Below are 25,059 nucleotides of genomic sequence, written 5' to 3'. Positions count from 1 at the left end.
GAGAGAAGTCAGAAGTATTACTGTATTGCTTAAGATGGCAAAATTACTGTAACAAATAGATCCAGATTGTAATGGCTCAGACACAATAGAATGCTTTTCTGTCTCATCTAATAATCCAAGGAGGATATTCCAGGTTGTCCTGGCCTTTGTTTCCCTTCATTCCTCGGTGACCCAGGTTGGGCACTAGTTCTGCCTTCTCCTACATGGAGTTCTGCAGGGACTCTGGTTGTGGCTATTTCAGCCATAGGAAGTAAGCAGAGGATGGAGAGGCAGCTCCAAGAGGTTTATTGAGGGCACCAGGCCTGTAAGTTATACACATAATTTCTTTTATTTTTACTTTTTGATGATTTATTTTATTTATTTATACATATAAGAACTGGGGTGTAGGCCAGAGGTGTGGGGGGTGAGAGGATTCATCAGAGACAGAGTGGGGAACAGAACAGGCGGATCCACTGAAATACACTACTAAGGGGAGCAGCGGGTGAGACAGGAGAGGTCTGCTGCACCATGTAGATTAGCTCCCTGGCTGGGGATAGAACTCATACTGCAATGACTGGTGATAGCTTGATAGCATTGAGATTTTAACCACTGTGCCACCAGGGAGGCCCTTGCAGATCATTTCTATATCCAATTCCAATGAAGAAAACTACAGATACATAGGAGGCTGTTAGATGTAGGTAGGCAGACATACAGTGACAAATGAATAGAAGGTTTATACTATTATGCAGAAGGGAGGAACCAATGTTGGTGAATAGTAAGCAATTACTTCTCCCAATGCAATGAACCACAGGAATAAGACAGCTAGCAGAAACTTGCTAAGACCATCTCCTGGGAGTACAATGATATGGAAAGGAGACATATTCTAGCACTATGTTGAATATTTGGAAAGATGACATGTTCTAGCACCATCTTGAAAACTTAGAATGCCTATTACTACATCAAATGACCTAAGGAATTTTAGAAAACATAAATCTAATATTTATAGAAATGTCTGCTTAAGTTTTCCAGCTTTTCCCATACATATATGACAGAAAATCAAATTCTATTTGTAGGTCAGTCCACCATCTTGAAGGGAGTTGTTGAAAAATGCCACTGGCAGTGCATGCTTTCTGAATCTGCCTGCATAATTACACATGCAGCAAATATTTAGCAAAAAGATGCATTCTCTTACTCCTCAACATTCTATCCAAAATATCTTTTTAGTGTGTTAGGGACAGACTAGAATGAGATTTATGTTGCTCTACCATCATTATAAGGAATAACCTTGAGTTAATCAATCATATTAATTTTTTTAATGTTTTCTTTTCTCCATCCATATAACAGGGGTCAAGACATTGACCTATTTTGTAATGCATTTTACAAAATCAACATAAAGGTTTATATTAATGTTATTAATCAAATTAGCAATGAAATGGCTAATGAGTAATTAACCATGGAACAGTGATTCCACTATAATTGTATGCTCAAAGATTTGCTACCCCTCTTGAAGGTCTGACCTCATAGAGGAAATAATTAACACAACTCCTTTTCTTTTGATAGTATAGATGGAAAATAAGACCTGGCTTTAAAAAATCATTTCTGTCAATTGAATCTTTAGAAGACTTATGAAAACTTGATGCTTCACAAATTAGCCAAGAATACTTAGTAAGAATCTAGGTTTATGTTGAGGCCAAGAAGGAATTTTTCACTGTTTCTGACTTCCAATAACACACAGATGTATATACAATTATGATAAAAATCAGGATGCAATAGAAGTGTTAAAGAAAATTGTTTATGAGGGATTACAGAGGATCAGAAAGTGTTGACAATTATATTTAAGCTGCCCCATGAAGAACTATTAGGAATTCAGTGGACGAGGTAGGGATGTGACTAAGAAATGCAAGATCACAAGATATTTTCCACCATTAGAATCAGATTAAGGGGAGAATTATATCTTTTACTAGCTTTATTCACAGGCAATAGCTACAAGGAAACAACCTACTCTTTAGATTGGTTTTCCCAGAGTGATTGCAGATTGTTTGGTGACAGGTTTATGTAGGTTCTAAGGAAAACAAAGCTCCTGTGTTCAAAAAATAAGTTGCAGAAATACCAGATTAAATAAGGCTAAATCTATATCATTATCATGTGCTACTCAGAGCATAAGGAAATACAAATGAGAATCAATAAGAATTGGATGTAAAACAAAAAATTCTCCTAATCTAAATCAAGGGCCAAACTTCCTCAGCATGCATTTGTTCGCCTCGTACCATAGGGACAGTTGAAATCTTACCTGGATTTTGTAATGTGGCTTTGGTACTTATTTTTAAATATAACAAATGTGATGATTGCCACATGAACACAGCTCTTACAAGTGTTTCAGGCCATCTCCAAGAAATGCTTGGACTAAGAATGATTGCTACTTCTCTTGATTGCAACACTAGCCAAGGTTAAATTGGAAAGGTGCTGTCATAAAAGCAATGTAATACCAGAAAATATTCACGTTATATACCACAGAGGTGACTACTGACTTCTGAACTAGAAGCAATATATTAGCCAATGAAGAAAGTGGACACAGGACCATTTTGGATATAAAAATATCAGGTGCCATGCATGTGCTGAGAAACATGTCTACGGTAACTCACAGATCTGTCTGACGGGAATTGAGGAGATGTTCCAGGAATATGGGCAAAGGATTCCAGAGAATTACAAGGAAATCAATATGAGTATGAAGACCTATTTATTAATATTCTATCTATAAAAAGAAAAACGAAGTCTTTGCAAGACCTCCTAGTGTTGTCTATAGGATAAATGCTAAATACCTGATTAATAATAGCAAACTTTCCCTTATTATGGTCGAGTTTTGATTCTTTCCCATATAGATACATTCTATCTCATATAGATATAAATTCTCACAGTCTAATCTCAGAAATGTGGAAGATTTCTCCCTACCTTGAGTACAATATAAATGATCACAAAATAGATCATAAAGATGATCTACAGGGGATTTATTTCATCCAGCATGGAAAAAAAAAACTACTTTAGAAATTGTACACAGTCTCTTAACATTATGAAGGCAGAATGAGCTTAATCAAAGGAGAAAACAACGTAAGTCTGATGTAACCAAATACTCATATTATTAAATATTGCCTGTTTTAATGCAATAGTGATTTTTGTGTTAAGAATGACTCCTAATGAACTCTCTTATTGTATACAAATTTCTTTCTACTTATTGGTGTTTTGAATAACTGAAGGTTTCAATTAACTATCCCACTTCTATATGACCATGCAGATGCACGCAAATTCAGATTCACAAACCATAAATTAGCTATCATTTCTGAGTAGATACCATGGACAGGACACTATTTTAAGTTCTTCATGTATATAAACCTATTTCATTTTCATGAAACCCTTCTAATTAGTACTGACATTGCCCCACTTTATAGATGAAGAAACTGAGGCACAGAGATGTTTAGTAACTTGCTCAGAGTGATGTGACTAACAGTTGGTAAGGCTATGATTGAAAACCTGTCAGTCTCCAGGTTCCATATTACTAATTTCATTTCTTCTCTGATTTTATGAATATGATTCCCTCAGAAAAAATAAATTCTGAACATTTATACTCTGCCCAGGTATTTAAGTAAATTTTATTAAATTTATATAAAAAATTCTTAGCTTGCTCTTACATAAGAGCGAAAAATAGATGAGGCAAGACACTCCTGTTAACTTTCCAAGAGCCAGACTATTAATTTTTTCCTTTTGAAAATAATAAAATTATAACAAGTGGCATTTACGTCTATTCTGGGAGGTCGTGTGGACTCCTTCCTTTTTTACAGCCTGCCAACATTGGTCGACTAGCAGTGTTGGAGGAGGTGAGTTCCCTACATTCAAAATGACAAAGATAACTGACACAATTAGTGAGAAAATAGAGACAGTTTCTGTTTTTCCACACTTACGGAGGAAAGTACTGCAATTCTTCATTTTGCTTTGGCAGATGACCTGCTGGCCAAGCATCCATTAGCCTCCTTGCTCATATCTCACCTGCATCAACATCAAGGTCCAGGGCAATGGTATTCATTATGACAGCTGGTTTTACCACCACAGCACCACTCATCATGGATGACCTGTGTGTATGTATACTTTTGCCTCTCCAGCAAAACTAAAAGGACAAAATAGTGGTACTGTCTCATTTCCCAGTGAGCTCTTGCAAATTCCTTGCAAGTTTCAGAGAACATATCATGGTTGATAAACCTTTATCAACTCAACATCATGGAAATAAACAGTCATTTTAGTGTCTACAAGCAATGTATCACAAGTTTTTCCTCTCCTTTGATCCACCTTACATGGGGCATGACAGGATATGCGCACCCTCACTCTGGACTGCTCTATGATTATTACCATGGGTCCCCTAGCACACCACATTGCTGGCTCAAAACAACATAGTTCTTGTGGGTGGAGCCCTTGGGGATTGTGGACTTAGGATTCAAACTTAATGGGTCCTGGGTCTGTCTTAGAAGAGATGAAGTCTAACAAAGTTAGCATAGAAATATAGGTTTACATTACATCTGTCTATATGCTCATATCCCTGGTTGCTTTCCCCCCAAGCTTCCTTCACTGACCTGCCTCAGGGAACTTGACAGTCTCTCTCCCAAATTATGAAGTCATTAATTTTATAATTTAATGTGAGTAATTTGCCTCCACATGGAGTATGAATTCTTTTACCTAATTATGCAACATAAGCCTTTATTCTTTATAAATTAATTTCAAATATCAGGGTGCAAATAGAAAAGGTTTGAAAGAGGCAATATTTCCAGAATCCGTGAGATCATTCCAGATACAGGGGTCACAACTGAAATGCCAGTCTGGAAATGTGAATGAGTAGAATAGGCTGGAATAAGACAAGAGGGAGTAGTGAGGACTGTGGTACTCCAGAGAGTACTTTCTCTAAACAGGTTGCTGTTGTTAGCCAAGAATATAATTCTAGCTTTCACAATTATTTTATTTTATGTGGCTTACTCTAGTTTTTAAATGTTGGCAATTGAAAATATAAAAACACTTTTTAAGCCTTACAAAAATACACTTAGAGCCTGAGCAGGTATGTGGTTTGAGATAACTTCATTCATCTAGCCTTTAGCCTCCTATTTCCTGCAATTTAGGTTATATATAATTGTACCCCAAAACATGATCTTGTTCTAGACTGGTTTTTAATATCTTTCATGAAGAGAGTGCTTTATGATTTTTCAATGTAGCATTAACATACATCAACTTTTTGATTTTCACAACCATCAATCAGCATGCTTCATAGGTGTCTAAATGGTAATATATTTTTATCTGCTTGACTATGATTAAAGATATGTATACATGTGCATGTAAGCATATGCATGCATATTATATGTACATACATATACCATATGCAAATTATATATACATACATATTATATATGAGTAGTCTATGGTTATTTGCTTTAAGTTTATATGGTTCTAAGTTCCTAAAGGTAAAGTGTATAATTTATATACAATGAATCAGAACATATTCTGCAATAAGGACCTTGGAGTTAAAATATTTCTTGGGTCAGAAACAAGCAAAAAGAACACAAAGTTGGTTATAATCTTATAGAGAGTAGGAAGAGTTTAATGTATTAAAATTCTGATCTTTTGGAATTGAAGTCATTGTGAGTTTCGTAGAAAGACATTTTTAAAAAATTGAATGAACATTGGTTTACACTATCTGTTTTAGGAGTACAGGTTCATCCTTCTTCAAATGTGTGCTAGCACACCAAAGGACTACTAATCCTCTACCACGGTTTGGACACCCTCACCTTTTGTTCCCAGCAGCCCCTCTGGTAAACTGAGTTCCGTTGTCAGTAACCAAAGCTTTGTTTTTATTATGTTTCATCTGTTTGTTTGATTTCTTTATATTCCACACATAAATGAAATAATCCTTTGTCTTTCTCCTTCTGATTTACTCAACTTAGCATCATCCCTTCCAGTTCCATCTATGTTGGCCATGTGGCAAGCTTTCATCATTTTTAGTAAAAAAAATTCTTACATCAGGGAAGAAGTGTACATCCTCTCTGGGAGAGCTGACACTGACTCAAGCACACAACTGGCTTGTCCTGTTTCAGAGGTAGATAAATTGTTATCAGAAAGTGAGCCTAAGAGTCTAGAGTCCCTTCTTGTTATGATTCACTGCCCACTGGGTAACTGTCTAATTATAATTTGACATTTACTTAGAATTTTTTAAAGGGAATGGATGCATAACCAGATCCAGTGGGCCGAAAAGGGTACCTAGATCCCCTGCAGTCATGTTTTCTCTGTTAAGTTTCTAAATTGGCAAACAGGTAGACATATAAGTGAACGTCCACAGAGCCTACTTAGAGTGGGCCTCTGAGGGAGGAGTGAGCTCTCAGAATGCCAGCCAAAATCAAGACCAGGAACCTCATGACCGCACATGCTTGCTTATGATACACTCTCCAAAGTAAATGTCACTTGCGAAGGACCCTGACCGAGTCAGCCGGTGTCCTGCACACTCCTCACCTTTGATGCTTCTTTGTTATCCAAATTTCCAAGTAGTAGAGAAGCATCAATGGCCCAGTGGATCAGGTGATTTTCCCCAAGCCACGAAACTGGCAGGAGTTGAGTGCAGCCTGACCCGGATCTGTCTCCTCACACCAGTTCTCAGGCTATTAACAATTGCTGAGGGCAGTTCAGGGTGGCCTGTGCTGGGACCTGAGGCCTAATCTGGTTCAAGAAGCATCATCTGTTGCCACCAAGGACACATCTCAATGCTAAGTCAGACACAACCCAAGCAAGTTGTCTTGCCCCTCCCTTAGTGCGTAAACCTCAAAGTGAAACTGGCTTAACCAAGCACGTGAAGCAGAGACTTTGAAGATTATTTTTCTGAATGCTATTACTGAGCTATAATTCGTAGACCATGAAAGTCACCCATTCATATACCTTTTATAGTAATCCTCAGATAATATCATCATTAACAGGTCTTGGGCACTAATACTGCAAGCAAAATGACATGCCCACGGCCCATTTTATCCTAGGCTAATTGATATAAACAAGAGTCTAGTTTCTACAGCATCTTTCTGGTCACAAAACATCATCAATTTTTTAAATTAAGATCTGAAATATTTCTAATACTAAGTAATTATTTGTATCATTCATTCATTCATTCATTCAATTTCTACCACACTTATTCCAATTCAGGGTCTCAGGTGGTTGGAGTCTATTTCAGCAGATCAGGGTACAAGATGGGGAACCCACCCTGGACAGGGCACGCCTCTTTCAAGAGCACATCACACACACACACATTGGGACAATACAACTACCATGCACATCATTGGGGTGTGGGAGGAAACCATGTACCCAGAGAAAGCCCACGCAGACATGGGGCAAAACCGCCAACTCCACAAAGAGTGGCCTTGGCCAGGAATCAATATTTTTCCTTCACAGACGTTACAATAAAACAACATTATTCACAGACCATTGTAATATAGTCACCTATTCATGTAGCAGAAAATGTCATCCCAAATGACAATCGAGTAGAATTACTGAGCCGATGTCCTCATTCTTTTTCATCACGAGAAAGCTCACGGTTATTAGCATCATTCCCTGCTCCAACACAAGGCTCCACAGTCCATAAATGTGTCTATTCTGATGTCTGATATAAGTGGACTCACATAAGGTTTTAGGTCTCCTGTGACCAGCCTCGTTAGCTGAGCATCATGCTTTCGAGGTTCAGCTATGTTGTAGCTTCTACCAATCCTTCATGACAGGTGCTCTGAAGATTTGGAGATTGATAATCATGGCCCAACCCCCAAACTGCAAACTCTACTGGTAATACAGTTTTTAGTTAATATTTGTTTCCATTATTTCTGTGACTTTTAAAAATGAATACCCATCATGTAAAATTTTAGCTGGGAATTTTCTATTCTCATTTTAGTTTAGGTAGAAATTACTTTGAAATTGGAATTTCTCACTCTTTTCTTCATTGGGTTCATTTTTGCCCTGCCCTGCTCTACACCCCACCTTCCTCCCTGCCTGCCTGAATAGGCTGTGGAGGCTCCAGTTAACCTCACACTTTGCTGGACTCATGCCTCTTCTACCTCCAGGGCTCTGAGATCAGTTTCCATTGACATGACCTTCCTTCAAGTCTGCAAGCAGAATGAATTGTCTTGTCTCTGAGCTCCCTCCAGCTGAGTCCAGTCCCCATCTATGTGCGTGCCAGCTATTACTCTGAGTGAGGGCAGGGAGCAGACCTTATTCATTTTACCCCCACCCATTGACCAGTCAATGTAAGTGCTCCAGATCAAATGGAATCAAAGGACAGAGACCCTAATGTGACCTATGTGGAGATTTCAAAAAGTAGCAGGAAAAAACAAAGTTCCCCAAAGGCCTCAAGGACATGGTCTACCTGGGGAAAATTTTAATTTCAGAGAGATTAAATAAAACATTTTAAGATAAAATAGGTTTGCTAAAACTGTATCACTTGCAACACATTTCCTCCTGCCTTCACTGATCAAATATTAGTGCCTAACACCAGCTGTCCCTTTACATCTCCCTGATTTCAGAGTTCTGTTTTCCAAAATGCCACTTTGAAGTCAATATTTCCAGTTGGGGTTTCCCGGGACTAGCATGGCTGATTTGGCATGGTGTCTCTGCCCCCTTGAAAGGGCTTTACACCACGCTACATTTCTACTGCAGTGGGGCTCTTGCTGGCAATCTGATTTTCTGATGTGGCCAAGGTCAAATCAATCAGCATCTGTCTTCAATCTTCCAAAGCATATCTTGCGGCGCCATGTACTTTTATTATGATTTTGGGGTGTTTGATTGGCAGCAATGTCAAGACAGGGGAACGGAATCAAATCTTTCATTACTCTCATTTGCTCTCGCTTCGAAATTATGGCAGGATGGAGAAGGAGCAGCGAATGTCACCTGTGATCCCATAGCTTAGGCTCAACACATTGCCTCGGACCAGCTCCCTCCCTCTGAATTCCTCTGGCAAATGTGTCAGCACCTGATTCTGCTTCTATTTTCATTCTCATATTTCACTCTGGGAGCCTGATACGTGGTTAGACCTGACAAGAATAAATTTATAAGAATGCAAGCCACAGAAAGTCTTGAATATATTCCAGTTAAAGGTCCATGGGGGCAACAAAGAAATCATCTCTAACTCATTTTTGAGCACTGTAACAAGGGCATTTTCCAGGGGAGGAGAATCATGTTTTATTGTTGCACTTGTAATGTTCACATCTGTTAAGGATTTGGCCACCTCTAAATGACAATACATTGAGGATAGCATTTCACCATCTGCAGGAAAGGCAGGGCCAGTGCTGAGGGCTGGCCTCAGTTCCTCCCATCAACCACACTTTTCACAAACAAAATCAATGACTGTGTGTCTTGTCACCGGAGTTAGGCTACTGGTTTTTAAATCCTCAGGCTTTGCAGCACTTTCTTCCTGCAAAATAGTAAGTTTTATTAATTTGAGGTGAGATGAGAAAACTTCATTTGCCTGAGAGTTTTCTCATCTCTGAGAGGTGAATGCCCCCTATGCTGAATGCCAGCGAATCAGATATAAGCCTCATCTAGACAAGTGAGCACAGAGTTTGGAATCTTAAGAAGTGAATCAGATGTGAATTCCCTTCTCTGTTGCTTATTGGCCAAGTGTTAGGGAAACAAGGTGCCTCAATGACTTCATTGGTAAAATGAGCTCTTCTGAGGATTCTGAGATCCTGTATGTAGCTTGCAATCCTTAAAATACATTACAAATATCATTTATATGTAAATACAAAACTATGTGCAAAAACACATGCATACTGGAGTCTTCAGAGATAAATGGAGTCTGTTTCTATAGTGTTAAATAAATAGGAAGCATAAATACTGCCTAGCAAAACATCTCTCAATAGATATCACAGATGTGCTACTGGCATCTTTGAACAGCCAAATCAGGACAGTGCTACATCATTGGGAACCCCATAGATTTTGAAATTATTAAGGAGTCAATATTGAAAATAGGTATAAGAGGCTGAAAAAGAGGATAAAGACCACCAGGTGATGACAGATTCTATAAAATACAGCCAGGGAATGGAAAACCACGTGGGCTTTGGAAATGATGTTTTGGAAGACTTTCATGACATGGAGAAATATTCATGATATATGATGTAAAGCACCACATAACACATACTGAGTAATTTAAACATGTTAGTTATTATTAAAAGCGCCAGTAATTGAAGTGACCCAGAACACTTTTATGAAGTTCAGAGAGGAATATCACAGTTGTGGCAGTAGATTAAAGCAAATTTTGGGAAGAACCTAAATTCAATCTGAAGGATTTTAAAATGTGTGAGCAGATGGTGTATTCCTCTAAGAGGGTCTCTCTAGGAACTGTTCCTGTGTGTTAGGGTGCCATCTCTCCCATTCTGTCTCTTATTCCAAATTCTCTGATCTTCTCCTTAGCAATTAATTAGCTACTCAAGCTGCTCAGATGGGGCATTGCTAAGGCATTCAAGTGATGGAGAAAGGATGTCTTTAAGGAAACCAAGACAGGGTCTGCAAAGCAACAGAACTTTGGATGCAAACTTAGATTTACAGGTCCCTAACCTGAACTTTGTCAGTGCAAACAATTCTACCCTGGGAGTTTAATTCATATTGATTTAAACTAATAAGGTTTTATAATGAGGTTTATAACCTAAAATGTTAAGTCATATGCATAGTGTAAGTGCCACTAAGAAATTCACAATCAGTTGGTCAAGACATATTCTTCTTGATAGGAAAGTCAATTTCTATAGTCAGAAGATTGATTTCTGAAGGCAGACTAAGAGAGAAGGAATTTTTGCCATGAAGGCATTTTCTCTGTTGTGTTTAATACCCTTTTTTCCAGCTTCCACTAGAACATTTTCTGACCTAGTAACTGCTCAAGCAATCGCTGAGTTGAATAAAAAAAACTGTAAGAACAAAACAAAGAAGGAAGAAAGGAAGGGAGGTAGTGGAGAAGGGATGGAGGGTGGTAGATTGGGAGGAGAGAAAGGAGAATAGTTTCAGGGACTAGTGTCTGTCATGGAGAAGAGCAGAAGAGCCTGCCTCCACACTTTCACCCCAAGGCTAGGCTCTACAACAGGATCAGACTTGCTGTTGGGTGCTCCGAGCATCCTGATCACTGAACTGAACTGTCATCCCAATGACAAATTCTTGTTTGAACACATATTTCACAGATATTCATCATTTGAAAGAGGGCTGGAGCCAGGAGAAATCAGATATCACAGAAACTCTGCATCAGACCTGCCTTTCCAGGCTTTTTTTGCCCACAAGGCACACACAGAGGACTTTTGCTTTCCTAGGAAACTCCAGAATGCAATTTCTACTTTGCCACGGTAGAAAGCAATGAGTGTTTACAACTAATGAGCTTTCATTTTAGATCTGGAAAGAAAGTTTATATGAGTTCAGAAATGGATTTCTCATTTAATTAAATTTTCTTCCATTAGATATTATAATTTTATATGCCTATCCTTAAAAACCAGCTAAGGATTTGAAAGTCTTTTTTTTTCTTTATCCCAAAATGGATCTGCTTATCTTACACATTTAATTTCACCATTCAGTCCTTAATCCACATGCCACAAATAATGACCTTCATTATAAAATCCTAAAAATTCTAATAGATTCCTACACATCCTACTGTGCTCTACAACAGACCACAAATGTGTCAAACAACTTCAAGTTTTCCATATGACCTCTACCAGTCATAAATCTCCAAACTGTTTTTCTTCAGTTCATTCTCTTTTATAGTTTCTTTTACTGTTGATTGCTCTGGTTATCAGTTTCCCCATATTTTAATTTTATAATTGCACACAGAGTATTTCTTGTAAGAATTCAAGCAATAAAGAACCTTCCGAGGGCATGAAAGTATCTTTTTAACCAGTTCCCACCCACTCCCAGAGATAATCCTGAGTGACCATTAACTCACAGCCTGCCAATCTTTTTAATGCTGTTTCATCTTCATCAGAATATATACTCTTATATAAGGTGAGTTTTTGTAAGTAGGGGATCTTACTATTTGCATTACTCTAATCTTTATTTCACTTAACAATGTCTTTAGAAATAGTCATTGCCAGGTCATAGAAGCCTACTACATTTGTAGCAGCAGCTCTGCAGTTTTCCACAACATGATGCATTCTGCTGTAGAGGCATGAAAGGTTTTTTAAAACCCCTAACAAAACATCTAAAGGTGAAAAATAAATACATGAGGTAAAAATACAATGGATGAACTAACCACAGTTTAGAGGATGTAGAAGGGAAAACAGTGAAACAGGAAATCACAGTAAACAGCAACTTCAAAATTAAACAAATTGGGATGCTGTGACTAGGAACATGGCATCAGTGTACTGAGGACAACTTCAAGTGATCATCTACAAGTAACTCAATTACCCAAAGGAGTGGAGAGGGTGAGGGAACTAACAAAATGTTTCAAAGAAAAAAAATAGACAAAAAATTCCAAATGTGATGAAAATATTAATAGTTTTATAGACCACACATCCAAGAAGGACAGCAAACTATAAGAAATATGAACAAAAGCTAAAATATTGCAGGTAATGATCAAATTACTTAAAAGGGGTGTGAGAAGAACATCTTAAAAGCAGACATAGAAAAAATTCATTAAGTATCACGGGACAAATCTAAAAAGTGACATCACACTTGACATCAGAAACAATTCCAGCTTAAAGACAGTATAGCAATAACTAAAAAGATTGAAAGAGTATTCCTGGCTATCTAGAGTTCTTATTCAATAAAATATGTTTCAAAGTTAAGGCTCACTGAAAATATCTTTAGATGTACATAACTGAAATAACTCATCACCAACAGATCCACACTACAAAAATAAAATAATGTTGAATAAAAGCAGAAAGCAAATAATAACAATGATTACCCAAGTGGTTGAAGATTATGGGTAAAATCTTTGTAAATATAAGTTAGGCAAAGATTTTCTAGATCCAAAGCTAAAAGCATGATCCATAAAACAAAGATAAACTGACCTTTACTAAAAAAATACGAATTTCTTCTCTTTGACAGAGTCTAGTAAGAGAATGAAAATATAACCTATAGGCAGGGACGTTTGCAGATCAAATGTTAGAGAGAACATGTAGGAACAGAAAAGAGGAATTACAAAGGGGTTCTGGGAAACTTTGGGGGTGGTAATTGTCCCTTAATTTGATTATTGTGATGACTTCACTTGTGTATATTTTTGTGTATTTCAGAATTTATCAAATTGTATACTTTAAAAATGCAGTTCATTGCATGTTAATAAATGTGTTCTAAATCACATCATTAAAAAGTCTTTAACATTAAAAAATTATTGGTTATAATAGATTGTATTCATTTTCTACTGCTACAACAAAATTTAAAAATGAATAGATTAAACCCAACACAAGCTTATTTTCTCACAGCTTATCTGGTTATGAGTGTGGGTTAGCTAGCTGGGTTTTCTCCATCAAGATCTCACTAGCTGCAGTCAAGTGAGCTGACTTGCCTGGAAGCTGAGGTAAAAGAGTCCACTACCATGTTCACTCAAGTTGTTGGCAGGATTCACTTCCCTATAGCCACAGGGCTGAGAATTCTAGAATTGTTTTGCTGACTGTTGACCTGAGGCTTCCCTCAGCTTCTAGATGCTACCCATGGTTCCCTGCCAGGGGGCTCAGGTCATAGCTAGTTAACAACATGACAACTTGCTGTTAAAGGCCAGCAGAAGAGCAAGAAAGAATGAATCTATCAGCAAGATAGTCATATATAACATAATGTAATCCAGATGTGGCAGCCCAGCCCCTGTGCCACATGACACGACTTAATTGGGGAGCAACACAACAATATTTTTGCCAAATATGTTGATTAGCAGCAAGTCTCAGGTGCCACACACACTCAAGGGGTAGGGATATATTTATTACAAAATGAACACCAGGAGGGAAAGGTGTTCCACATATGCCCATGTAGACTTTTCTCTTATCTCAGTAACTTTAATGGAAAATTCTTCAAAACTTTGATGTTCTTTTATAGATGGCCTTTATCAAGTTTTCTTTCTTTTCTGAATGTGATTTGAGGAGTATTTTGTTTTCCTTGGGTATCATTTCATTGCTTTGTTCAGAATGTTGTATTCAGCAAATCAATAAACATTAACAAAAGGAGGACAAAAATCACATGGTCATAAAAGGGATTTGACAAAATTCAACCTTCCTTTATGATAAAAACTTTCAACAAAAAGTGTCTAGAAGGAATACACTTATACAGAATAAAGATGATCTATGACAAAATCACAGTCTACATCTACTAAATGGTGAAAACCTGAAAGATTTTCCACTATGATCAGAAACAAGAAGCTAATGTCTACTCTCGCCACTTCTATTTGATAGACACATGTTGATTAAATCAACATATGTTAATTTTTATTAGGCAAACTTGAGACTCACTTAATATTATAATGTGATATTATATCTGTCAATCAATAGAATTTGGTGTTAAATTAAATCAAATACAATTTTGGAATCTATATTGTTGAGTATATGTATTTAATTTAAAATTTTAATTTATTAAAATAAAACTTTATTTTTAATCTTTCATTGAAGTAATATTGGTTTACACTGTTATTTATATTTTAGAGATAAAGGATCCCCCCACTTCAGGTATTGTAACTACACCACACCCCCCACCAAAGCATCCACAGTCCATCCCCATAGTCCATGTGTCTGCCCCCACTTTGTTGTTTCCCAATCCCTTTGCTAGCTTCAATTCTAGAGTCAGAGTTCTAGGGTTTGTTGTTAGTTTGGCCTCATCTGACCCTTTGTTTGTTTTCTTTATATTCCGCATTTACATGACACCATTCAGGATTTGCTTTTCTCCTTCTGACTTACTTTGCTTAGAATAATTCCCTCCAATTCCACCCATGTGGTCACAAATGGCATGAGTTTATCATTTTTGATCGCTAAATAGTATTCCATTATGCATATAGACCACATTTTCCTGATCCACTGATCAGTGTTTAGGTTCTTAGGTTATTTCCATAGCTCCTGCATACTGTTTTCCACAGAGGCTGGACCAGTCTACATTCCCAGCAACAGTGTAATTTTTTCCACATCCTTGCCAGGATGTTTTGTTTCTGGTCTTCTTGATACGAGCCGTTCTTACATATATAATGCGGTGTCTCATTGTGGTTTTGATTTGCATTTCTTTGACAATAAGTGATGATGAGAATTTATTCATGTGGATTTAATTTTTAAAATCTAGTAAGGCAGTAATAGTTTTTTTCCAATACATTATAATGTAATGAATAATCAATGATCATTCATCACTGTATTTCTGGTAAATACCTTTCTGAACACATTGCTGGATTTGATTTACAAGTATTTTATTTAAGACTTTTGCATCTAAGTTCAGAAATGAGCTTGAACTGTGGCTTTATTTTTATTTCATGCTACTATATTCTGTTATGCTAGCGTCAACAAATGGATTAAAAAGCTTTCTGACATGGTTTGAAATGTTTTAGGTAATATAGGACCTAGTCTTTACTTTTTTTAATTTTATATATTATTACATCATTTTTCATTTTTGCACAATGTATGCATTTTCATCTGGGTTATAATCCCCACAAATTCCCACCCCTTTGTTTTGATGCTACTCCCTTCTCCCCCCCACCCCCATAGTGTGTCTCTGGTTTATAGTTGCTTATTGATTTTGATTTTTACTTTATCATAATTAGTCTTTTTCCTGGTCCCTTATTTAGGTTTTCTACATTCCTGCTATGAGTGATCCCATCTTGGTATTTTTCTTTTTCTTTCTGGCTTATTTCACTGAGCATGATCCCTTCCAGCTCCATCCATATTGCTGCAAATTGCATGAGTTTGTTTTTCTTGATTGCTGAGTAATATTCCATTGTGTATATGTACCACATCTTCTTGATCCCATCATCTATTTTTGGGCATTTGGGTTGTTTCCATAGCTTAGCTATTGTAAATAGTGCTGCTATAAACATAGGGGTGCAGGTGCCCTTTTGAATTAATGTTTCTGTGTCCTCTGGGTAAATACCTAGGAGTGGAATTGCTGGATCACTGGAAGCTCCATCTTTAGCAGATTAAGGAATCTTCACACAACTCTCCATCCTTGTCTGGAATAAGACAAGGATGTCCACTCATTGTGACTTACTTTGGACCAGTTTGCACTTCCACCGGCAGTGCAGGAAAGTTCCTTTTTCTCCACATCCTCACCAACACTTGTTGTTGCTAGTTATTTTTAATATGTGCCATTCTCACTGGTGGAAGATGGTATCTCATTGTAGTTTTGATTTGCATTTCCCTGATTACAAGTGATGCTGAACATTTTTTTCATATGCCTGTTGGCCATTTGTATTTCTTCTTTGGAGAAGTTTCTTTTTAGCTCTTCTGCCCATTTTTTGGCTGGGTTATTTACTTTGTTTTTGTTGAGTCTTGTCAGTTCTTTGTAGATTTTTGTGATCAGTCCTTTATCATTAGTGTTGTGTTCAAAAATTTTCTCCCAGTTGGTGGGGTGTCTCTTTGTTTTGGCTACTGTCTCTTTTGCTGTACAGAAGCTTTTTAATTTGATGTAGTCCCAGCTGTTTATCTTTGCCTTCACTATCACTGCTTTGGGTGATGTGCCTATAAAGATGTTCTTGAGGTATATGTCATGTAGTGTTTCACCTATATTTCTTCCTATATATTTTATGGTTTCAGGTCTTATGTCTAGTTCTTTAATCCATTTTAAGTTGGTTTTTGTACATGGTGTGAGGTAGTAGTCAAGCTTCATTCTTTTGCATATAGTGACCCAGTTTTCCCAGCACCATTTATTGAACAAACTTTCTTTGCTATTGCATATTCTTTACTCCTTTGTCAAAGATTAATTGACCGTAAATCTGTGGGTTTATTTCTGGATTTTCTATTTAGTTCCATTGGTCCGTGTGTCTGTTCTTATTCCAATACCATGCAGTTTTGTTTATTATGGCTTTGTAGTATAGTTTGAAGTCTGGGAGTGTGATACCTCCATTCTCTTCTCTTTTTTTTTCCAGATCTTTCACTATTCGGGGTTTTTGGTGGCTCCATATGAATTTCATCAATATTTGTTCTATTTCTTTGAAGAATATCATTAAAATTTTTATTGGAATTGAATTGAATCTGTAAATTGCTTTTGGTAGGATGGCCATTTTGATAATGTTAATTCTTCCAGTCTATGAGCAGGGGATGTCTTTCCATTTTTTTGTGTCTTCTATTACTTTTAACAGTGTTTTATAGTTTTCTTTGTATAGGTCCTTTACCTCTTTTGTTAGGTTTATTCCCAAGTATTTGATTTTTTTTTGTTTCAATAATAAAAAGGATGGTTTTCTTGATTTCTTCCTCTTCAGATTTATTGCTTATGTATAGGAAGGCTACTGATTTTTGTGCATTGATTTTGTATCCTGCTGCTTTACTAAACTGATTGATTAGTTTGATTAGTTTTTCTGTGGAGTTTTTGGGGTTCTCTATGTATAACATCATATCATTTGCAAATAGTGATAATTTAACTTCTTCCTTCCCTATTTAGAGTCCTTGTATATCTTTCTCTTGTCTTATTGCTCTGGCTAGAACTTCCAGTATTATATTGAAAAGCAGTGGTGAGAGTAGACATCCTGGTCTTGTTCCAGATCTTAATGGGAATGCTTTCAACTTTTCACCATTGAGAATGATATTAGCTATGGGCTTGTCATATATGGCCTTTATGATGTTGAAGTATGTTCCTTGTATCCTGACAATTTCAAGGGCCTTTATCATAAATGGGTGTTGTACTTTGTCAAAAGCTTTTTCAGCATCTACTGATATTATCATATCATTTTTATATTTCTTTTTGTTGATGTGTTGGATTACACTGATTGATTTTCAGATGTTGAGCCATCCTTGTGTCCCTGGAATAATCCTACTTGATCATGGCGAATTGTCTTATGGATACATTGTTGGATTCTGTTAGCTAAAATTTTATTGAGGATTTTTGCATCAGTGTTCATTAGAGAGATAAGCCTATAGTTTTCTTTTTGTCTGTTGTCCTTAGTCTTTCTTTAAACAAATAGAATTTTCCATGAAACCATCTAGCTATTTTTGCTGTCCACAGTGCAACAAAGGCCAAGGATGTAAAAGGGCTCACTAGTCAGTCAGGTCCCAAAACAGCTGCTGTATAATTACCCTGAGCATTGCTCCAGGGCACTCTCCACTACCCGCTGGTTCACAGTTTCTGGGCCTGGAGGGTTCCTGTAATATTCACCACCCAGCGCTTGTCCTCTTGGTTCATCTGGGCAATGTTATTTTGTTTTGTTTTGCTTTTGTTTTGCTTTGCTTTTTTAACAATTTCCTTTCTCTGTGCATCTGATCCTCAGAATTTCCAGTTCCCTCAGGCACACTTTCTGCTTACCAGACAATCTAATTCTCAGAAGTTTTATTTCATTATTTTAAGGAATTTGGAGTAGAAGAGGAAACAATTTACTTTGTTACAATTTCCATCTTGATCCAGCCTTATTTTATTTATTTTATTTTTAAAGAAAAGATGGGTGGGGGCACACTTTGATGACTGACATTTGCTATTAAGTGAGTGCATAAAATATTGAATGCGTATGTGAACTTGCTTTAGATTTACCAGGTTTATACACACTGTAGACATTCTAAAGGTAGACCCCACCCGAGAGGCAAAGGTATTATTGACATTGCAGAGTATTTTTAGGAAGGAATACGTTGATAATTAGACTTAAGGAATTAATTAGCACAGTACATGACATTTAAAACTTTTAAATAGTTTTAAAATAACCTTTTAAAAAGGTTATTCTAAGTTTTCTAAGTCTTAAGGATTAGATTCTGTTTTGAAAGCAAGATCAACTGTCCCTGTATCTGAGATTGAATAGCTACTATATTATTATTAAGTAAAATATGGTGAATATGAATAAACTTATAGTTTCTATTCCTTTCTAAGATGACAACTTCCCTATGATCTAAATATTATGACATTTGGATACTGTCATTCAATTCAATATTGGGTGTTCAGATGTTGTCATTCAATTCATTATTTCTCAAATAACCCCGAATACTACAGAATTAAACACAGATTATAATGTTTACATAATTAGCATATCTAATAGTTAAATTAATATAAGATGGGCTGACCAAAAGTCATCTATATTGTGAAGAAAATAAACATGAGGTTGAAAGCTCTTTATCTGATACACTTTCCTTCTATTTCAAAGCAAATGACATATTATACATTTAGCAATTATGTGAGGTGTAGGGAGTTCAAAATTGGTGCAAAATTGTTTATGATAAAAGGGTTTTATTTATTATAGGATTTTTTTTTCACTCTACAGGCAAGTAACTTATGGAATGTCAGAGATTGGGGCACCTATGTTTGATTCTAAAGACACTGAAATGGCAGCTACCCTGGGAAATCCATGTTAACAGAGGCATCACTCTCTTCTGTTCTAATGCAAAACTAGTTAGAGGTGGTATCTTGGTGGAATTGAAAGAAGCATATCCCTGCTCTATTCCCCACCTGGGTCCACACCTGTGTAAACGTTCTAGTCTGCCCTGGAGATTGGCCAGCTATGAATTTCCTTTTCCAAAGTTAATCTTAGGCAAGATGCCCATGTTCCTTCAGAATTTCAATACTTTTTGCTCTAAGTCAAGAGAAATTCTACCACTTTATTTCTCAAGATGGCCAAAGAGAAGAAATGAATGTAGGAAAAGATGTGATTGCAGAAATAAAATGCTAAAAATGTAATTGTGTCTAACAAAGGAGACATAAAAGAGAAGCAGGAGCTCTGAGACTGAAAACTTAGAACTGACTGGTTTGTATGTATTTGAACTGTGAAGCAGTAGCCTCTTATTCATATTGGGCATTTAATAATGCCGGTTTAATAAGATAAACAAGAAGGAAATCTTATAGCTCTGAATTAAAAACAGGCAAATATTCACACCCACCTCCACATTTCAATGGCCTTTTAAAAAGTTATTACATTTTCAGTGATAAAGCAATAAAATTAGAACATCAAAACCTGTACCACCTTTGTCTTCACCCTAGAAGCTGATTAATGTCAAATTGTCACATCCTTTTCACTATCGAACAGAGACTAGAAGATGGCTATTTCTCTGAAAGGTTTCAATGGCACAAAAACTGCATTGATACCTTCATAATCATATGCATTTTCAAATACCCTATTTTTATAAAGGATAATCTCAGAGATTAAGGGGAAGAAAGTGAATCATTTCTGTAACACAGGAAGAAACCAGTAGACTCTGGACTGTATAGCTATGAGGAAAGCAGAGGTGACTGATGTTTCTACTCCAGTCACAATTTCTGAGTTTCTCATCACCAGCCTGGGATGGAGTCTTAACCTCCTGGATCTTTAGAGCATCATAACGCCAAATTACATGACTCAGGGCTGCTCCAATCCACTCTGAGGGACAACCCTAAAATAAAATTAGGAATGGCACACTAATCCTTAGCCTTTTATCATAATTTTATTTTATTTTTAAGTAGCACTTACATTATAACGAAATGCCCCTTGTGTCTGCTACACTCCTGTATAAACGAAGTGGAAATTAGATACACAAGCATGCATACCACATTCAATCACAGAAAACCTTCATTCTTGTGTAAATTAAAATGATCCTCTGCACAGATGCAAAAGAACTCATCCAAGTAAAAACATTTACATGTAATTTACAGAATGTTTTCTCCCTTGGAAGCAATTGCTTCCCCCAGAATCATAAAAACCTACATTTTAAATGTTGACTAATGCTCAAAGACACTGAACCAAGCTAATAAACTGTAGAAATTGAAAGCGATCCAAATGGGAAAATGTAAAATAACCATATTTTTTGATCTTCTCAAGAAGTGTTTATCTGACAGTAATTTTAGGTACTATATTAAACAAATTACCTAAATTATAATTATTTGTCTTCTAAATTTTGTTTCCTAATAATAGTGCAAAACAAATACACACGATATATATATCCCTACCTTTGAGTGTGGAAGTTGGAGTTCTATGGTTAATTTTATTTTAAATATTTTTCTTTGCCCTTACATGGGTGTGAGGATAGTAATAGCTTACTTGGCATCAGAAGGTCCAGCTGGCTGAGTAAGTACCATGTTAACATGAGTGGCTTTACCAGTGGCGTCCAACAACAACAACAACAAAAAAAAACAAATAAGATTTTACTTCGATTCAAAGCATGCACTCTGACTACTCAGCCCCAGAGAGGTTCCCTAGTTTATTGTTTAAAATGAGCAAAGTTCCCACTGGTACTTGTTGACTGAGGGAAATCACTTCATCTCCCTGACCTTTATATTCCTTTCCTATAAAATAGTGACAATAAAAAGGTACTTTTAGGTGAGGTTGGAGCATAAACAAGATAATGTCTAGCTCTGTGTCTAGGAAAATGCCAAGTAATGAGAGGGATGGAGAGTGGGAATAATTATCTCCTAAGTTTAAGTAAAGGAAAGCACCGCATCTGAGGAGGGAGTGTAGTCCAGGCTGTTGACAGTTCAGGCAAAAAAGTGGGTGAGTTAAGGAGATCTCCTTATCAACAGAAGTATATGCCCTTTCACCAGAAGGAACAGCTTCTTACTTGCCTACTGTCTAAGAAGATTTTCTCATGTGTTTCTATTTTTAACTGGAATAAGAGTTTCAATGATAGTTAGAGTTTATTTTTATAATCAAAATGAGGATTTAACTCCACCAACAGTCTAACAGATTTTACTGTTAGAACTCTTCAACAATTGGGCAGTCCCAACAATTGGTGGATCAAGGGCTTAAGATGCAATGTATGAAGCTGTCCGCAGCCACTGCAGCAAGAGTTCGAGCTCCAGCCAAGGAGCTACCCACATGGTGCAGCAGACCTCTCCTGTCTCACCCGCTGCTCCCCTCACCAGTGTACTTCACTCAATCAGCCTGTTCTGTTCCCTACTCTGTTTCTGGTGAATCCTCTCACCCCCATACCTCTGGCCAGTACTCCAGTTCTTATATGCATAAATAAACAAATCTTTTAAAAAACACATTAAAAAAAAAAAAAACTTCCAACAATCACAACTTTGAGTTTAGTTCAACTTTGAGTTTGAGGTCAACAATATAATTTATCTTCTTTTAAATATAATTAATCTTGACTGGGGACTTCATGTCCTAAGCTATTTTGATTTAAAGATATCTTGATGCAACGCAATGCATGGATTTAATGACTCCAATGATCTCTCAGGAATGCTTGGTGGAAACACAGGGGCTGGGTACCCAACCCTTAAATCTTTATGCAGTTCCTTGGTCACTGGAGGGGAGGGCGGAACCTGGTTTACCCACAGGTAGCAGATTTTTGTGTAACTGCTTCACTTTGACTTGGAGTCTAAAATGGCCGTGCCCTCCTGCCAGCTAGACCAGGAAGGGGGTGTTTGACCCCCACTCCTGCATCTACACTCTGCAGCACTGACCAGAATTATGGGGGCTTCTCCTTTTACATTCAACTCTGTGGTACACAGCCACCTTCTGCATGGGCTTACTTCTCATATTCACCCGGGACCATAGTCAACAGTGTTGTGTTCAATTCATAGCTCTGTAAAGATATAGTTGTGGGAAGCTGGAGTTACACATTCCAAGTGTATAACTATTTTTTTAAAGATTTTTTTTTATGCATACAAGAACTGGGGTGTAGGCCAGATGTGGGGGAGTGAGGATTCACAAGGGCCAGAATGGGGAGCAAATTTACTGAAATACTCTGCTGAGAGGAGTAGTGGGTGAGACAGGAGAGGGTCAGCTTCCTGGCTGAGGATCAAATTCATGCTGCTGTGGCTGGAGATAGCTTGATAGCACTGAGACGTTAACCCTTGCACCACCAAGGAGGCCCCAAGTATATAACTTCCTAGTGGTAAGGCTTGATGAAATGGAGAGATCCCCAAGCAGTGGGTGTTTTGGCAGGTCCTCAGGCTGACGATCTCTGCTAGGATTTGATGGGAGCAGACATTTCAGAATTGAGATGCAGAGCACAGCTGCAGCTATTGTGTGTTTGTGGTAGGAAAAGAGCTCAGGTGGTTTAGCTCTCTGACTAGCTGGCATCAAGGCTGACACTTTGCTGTGAAAATCAAGTGCTGCAGAGACACGTCCTCTGTGCGGGGTGTGCTGTAAGATGCCAGGTAAGGCACTGATTTTGGTCTTCAGATGCTCTGGGATGCTGGGTCATGGCCCCGGGGAAGATGTGACAAGCCACCGGAGAGGGTGAGGATGTACCACTTACCTAACCCTGCATAGGAAGCTGTGATGTGGGCCTAAGTGAAAGCTTAATTTTCAATGGGCACATATAAATGACCGGTTGGAGTGACCTGCCAATGTTACCAAAGATAATGAAATGCCTTATCCTCATGGGTTGTTGCTTATCATGCTCTAAGAGCTCCTGACATAATCGGGTCATGCATATGGGAAGGAGGCTTATTGTCCTATTAACTGTGGCAGGTGGATATCGACCTCAGTTCATCTAAAACCTCTGTCAAACTGGTCAAGTAAAATTCAAAGGGAGCATCCATCTAGCTGAGTGTCTGGGGTACCCAGGCTTGCAGATTTGCCCCCTTGCTGAAGGAAGAGGCCTTCAACCATGAGGTGGTGAAGTAAGTGCCATTTTAAAATCAGATATGTTTCTTTGGAAGTCTAGTTCAATGATACAAAAAAAATCTGACCCACATTTTGATTTCTTCATAGAAGTTCCTATTTAGGGCACAAGGGGTTAAGCACCGCACTATGAAGCAACCCTTAGCCTCTGCAGCATGAGTTTGATCCGTGGCCGGCAAAGGAGCTACCCACATGGCACAGCAGACCTCTCCTGTCTCACCCGCTGCTTCCCTCAGCAGTGTGTTTCAGTTAGTCTGCCTGTTCTGCTCCCCACTCTGTCTCTGGCAAATCCTCTCACTGCCTCCTCCCCACACATCTCTGTCCTGTACCCCAGCTCTTGAATGTATAAATAAATAAATCTTTTTTAAAAAAAGTTGCTGTTTAGCTGGTGGGGTGGTGGTAAGTACATATTAAGTTTGAACAGCAATGAGGAGAAACCAGGAGACGGCAGGTCAGAACTGAGAGAAGCTGTAGGTTAACCACACAGGAGCCCAGCCTGGAGGTAGCTGGCTTCCTAAGTGGGATTATCTGAGCTGTCCTGAGAAAGCCTGCAGCGCAAAGCCACATTCTGTACAGATTTTTTAAATCCATTTACAATGCAATTCATTCTACTAAGCTTCATCTTCTTTCTGACCTTTTATATTAAAATACTCAAGGAAGGCACAGTATATTAAGTCTCTACCAATGGAGTGTGAATGAGTTTATCAGATGTTTTCACCCAGTATAACAGAAGTCTGGAAGTACAGAAGGGGGCAGGGTGTGTGTGTGTGTGTGTGTGTGTGTGTGTGTGTGTGTATGCATGTGCATGTACACACAAGTGTGCCTGCAAGATGGGGAGAGAGAATAAGGGGAGGGGGAGGCACAGAAGACACAGAGAAATAGACTGAGACAGAGAAACTGATTTGCACTGAAAAGGGACGAAAAGGTGATTAAAAGGGAAGGGATAAAGGCATTGGAACTTTATCTAGATAATCTTGGACTAGTTTCTTGACATCTCAGAACCTCGGTTCCTTCCAGAGTATCCAGAAATAAAAATACTTATTTAATCCACAGTTTACAGGAATTTTATGAAAACTGAGTAACACGTGTACAACACTTGACCATAGTAGATCGGCTATTAGATACACTTTATTACCTGTGTTGGTTTCAAATATCATAATTTTGCCTAAAAGTTGTCTTAGGAAGCAGCAGGAGGAGGAAGATGGCAAGAGCTGACTAGATAAACCTGAAATGAAAGAAAGTTCAATTTTCCTTCCCATCAATTCCAATGTTACGCAACTAGAAAGACCAACTCCAGGTATCCAACACATTGGCTTAAAGCAAACAAATTTATTTATATTTACATACAATGTTTCTTTGGGGAGTCAAAATCCAGTTGGTTTCTGGCACAACATGCTTATTTGCACACCAATATTTTTTAAATATTA

This window comes from Talpa occidentalis, unplaced genomic scaffold, assembly GCF_014898055.3.
Source record: "Talpa occidentalis isolate TD23 unplaced genomic scaffold, MPIMG_talOcc4v2.1 talOcc4.2, whole genome shotgun sequence".
Taxonomy (NCBI): domain Eukaryota; kingdom Metazoa; phylum Chordata; class Mammalia; order Eulipotyphla; family Talpidae; genus Talpa; species Talpa occidentalis.
Note: the sequence above shows the minus strand (reverse complement) of the source record.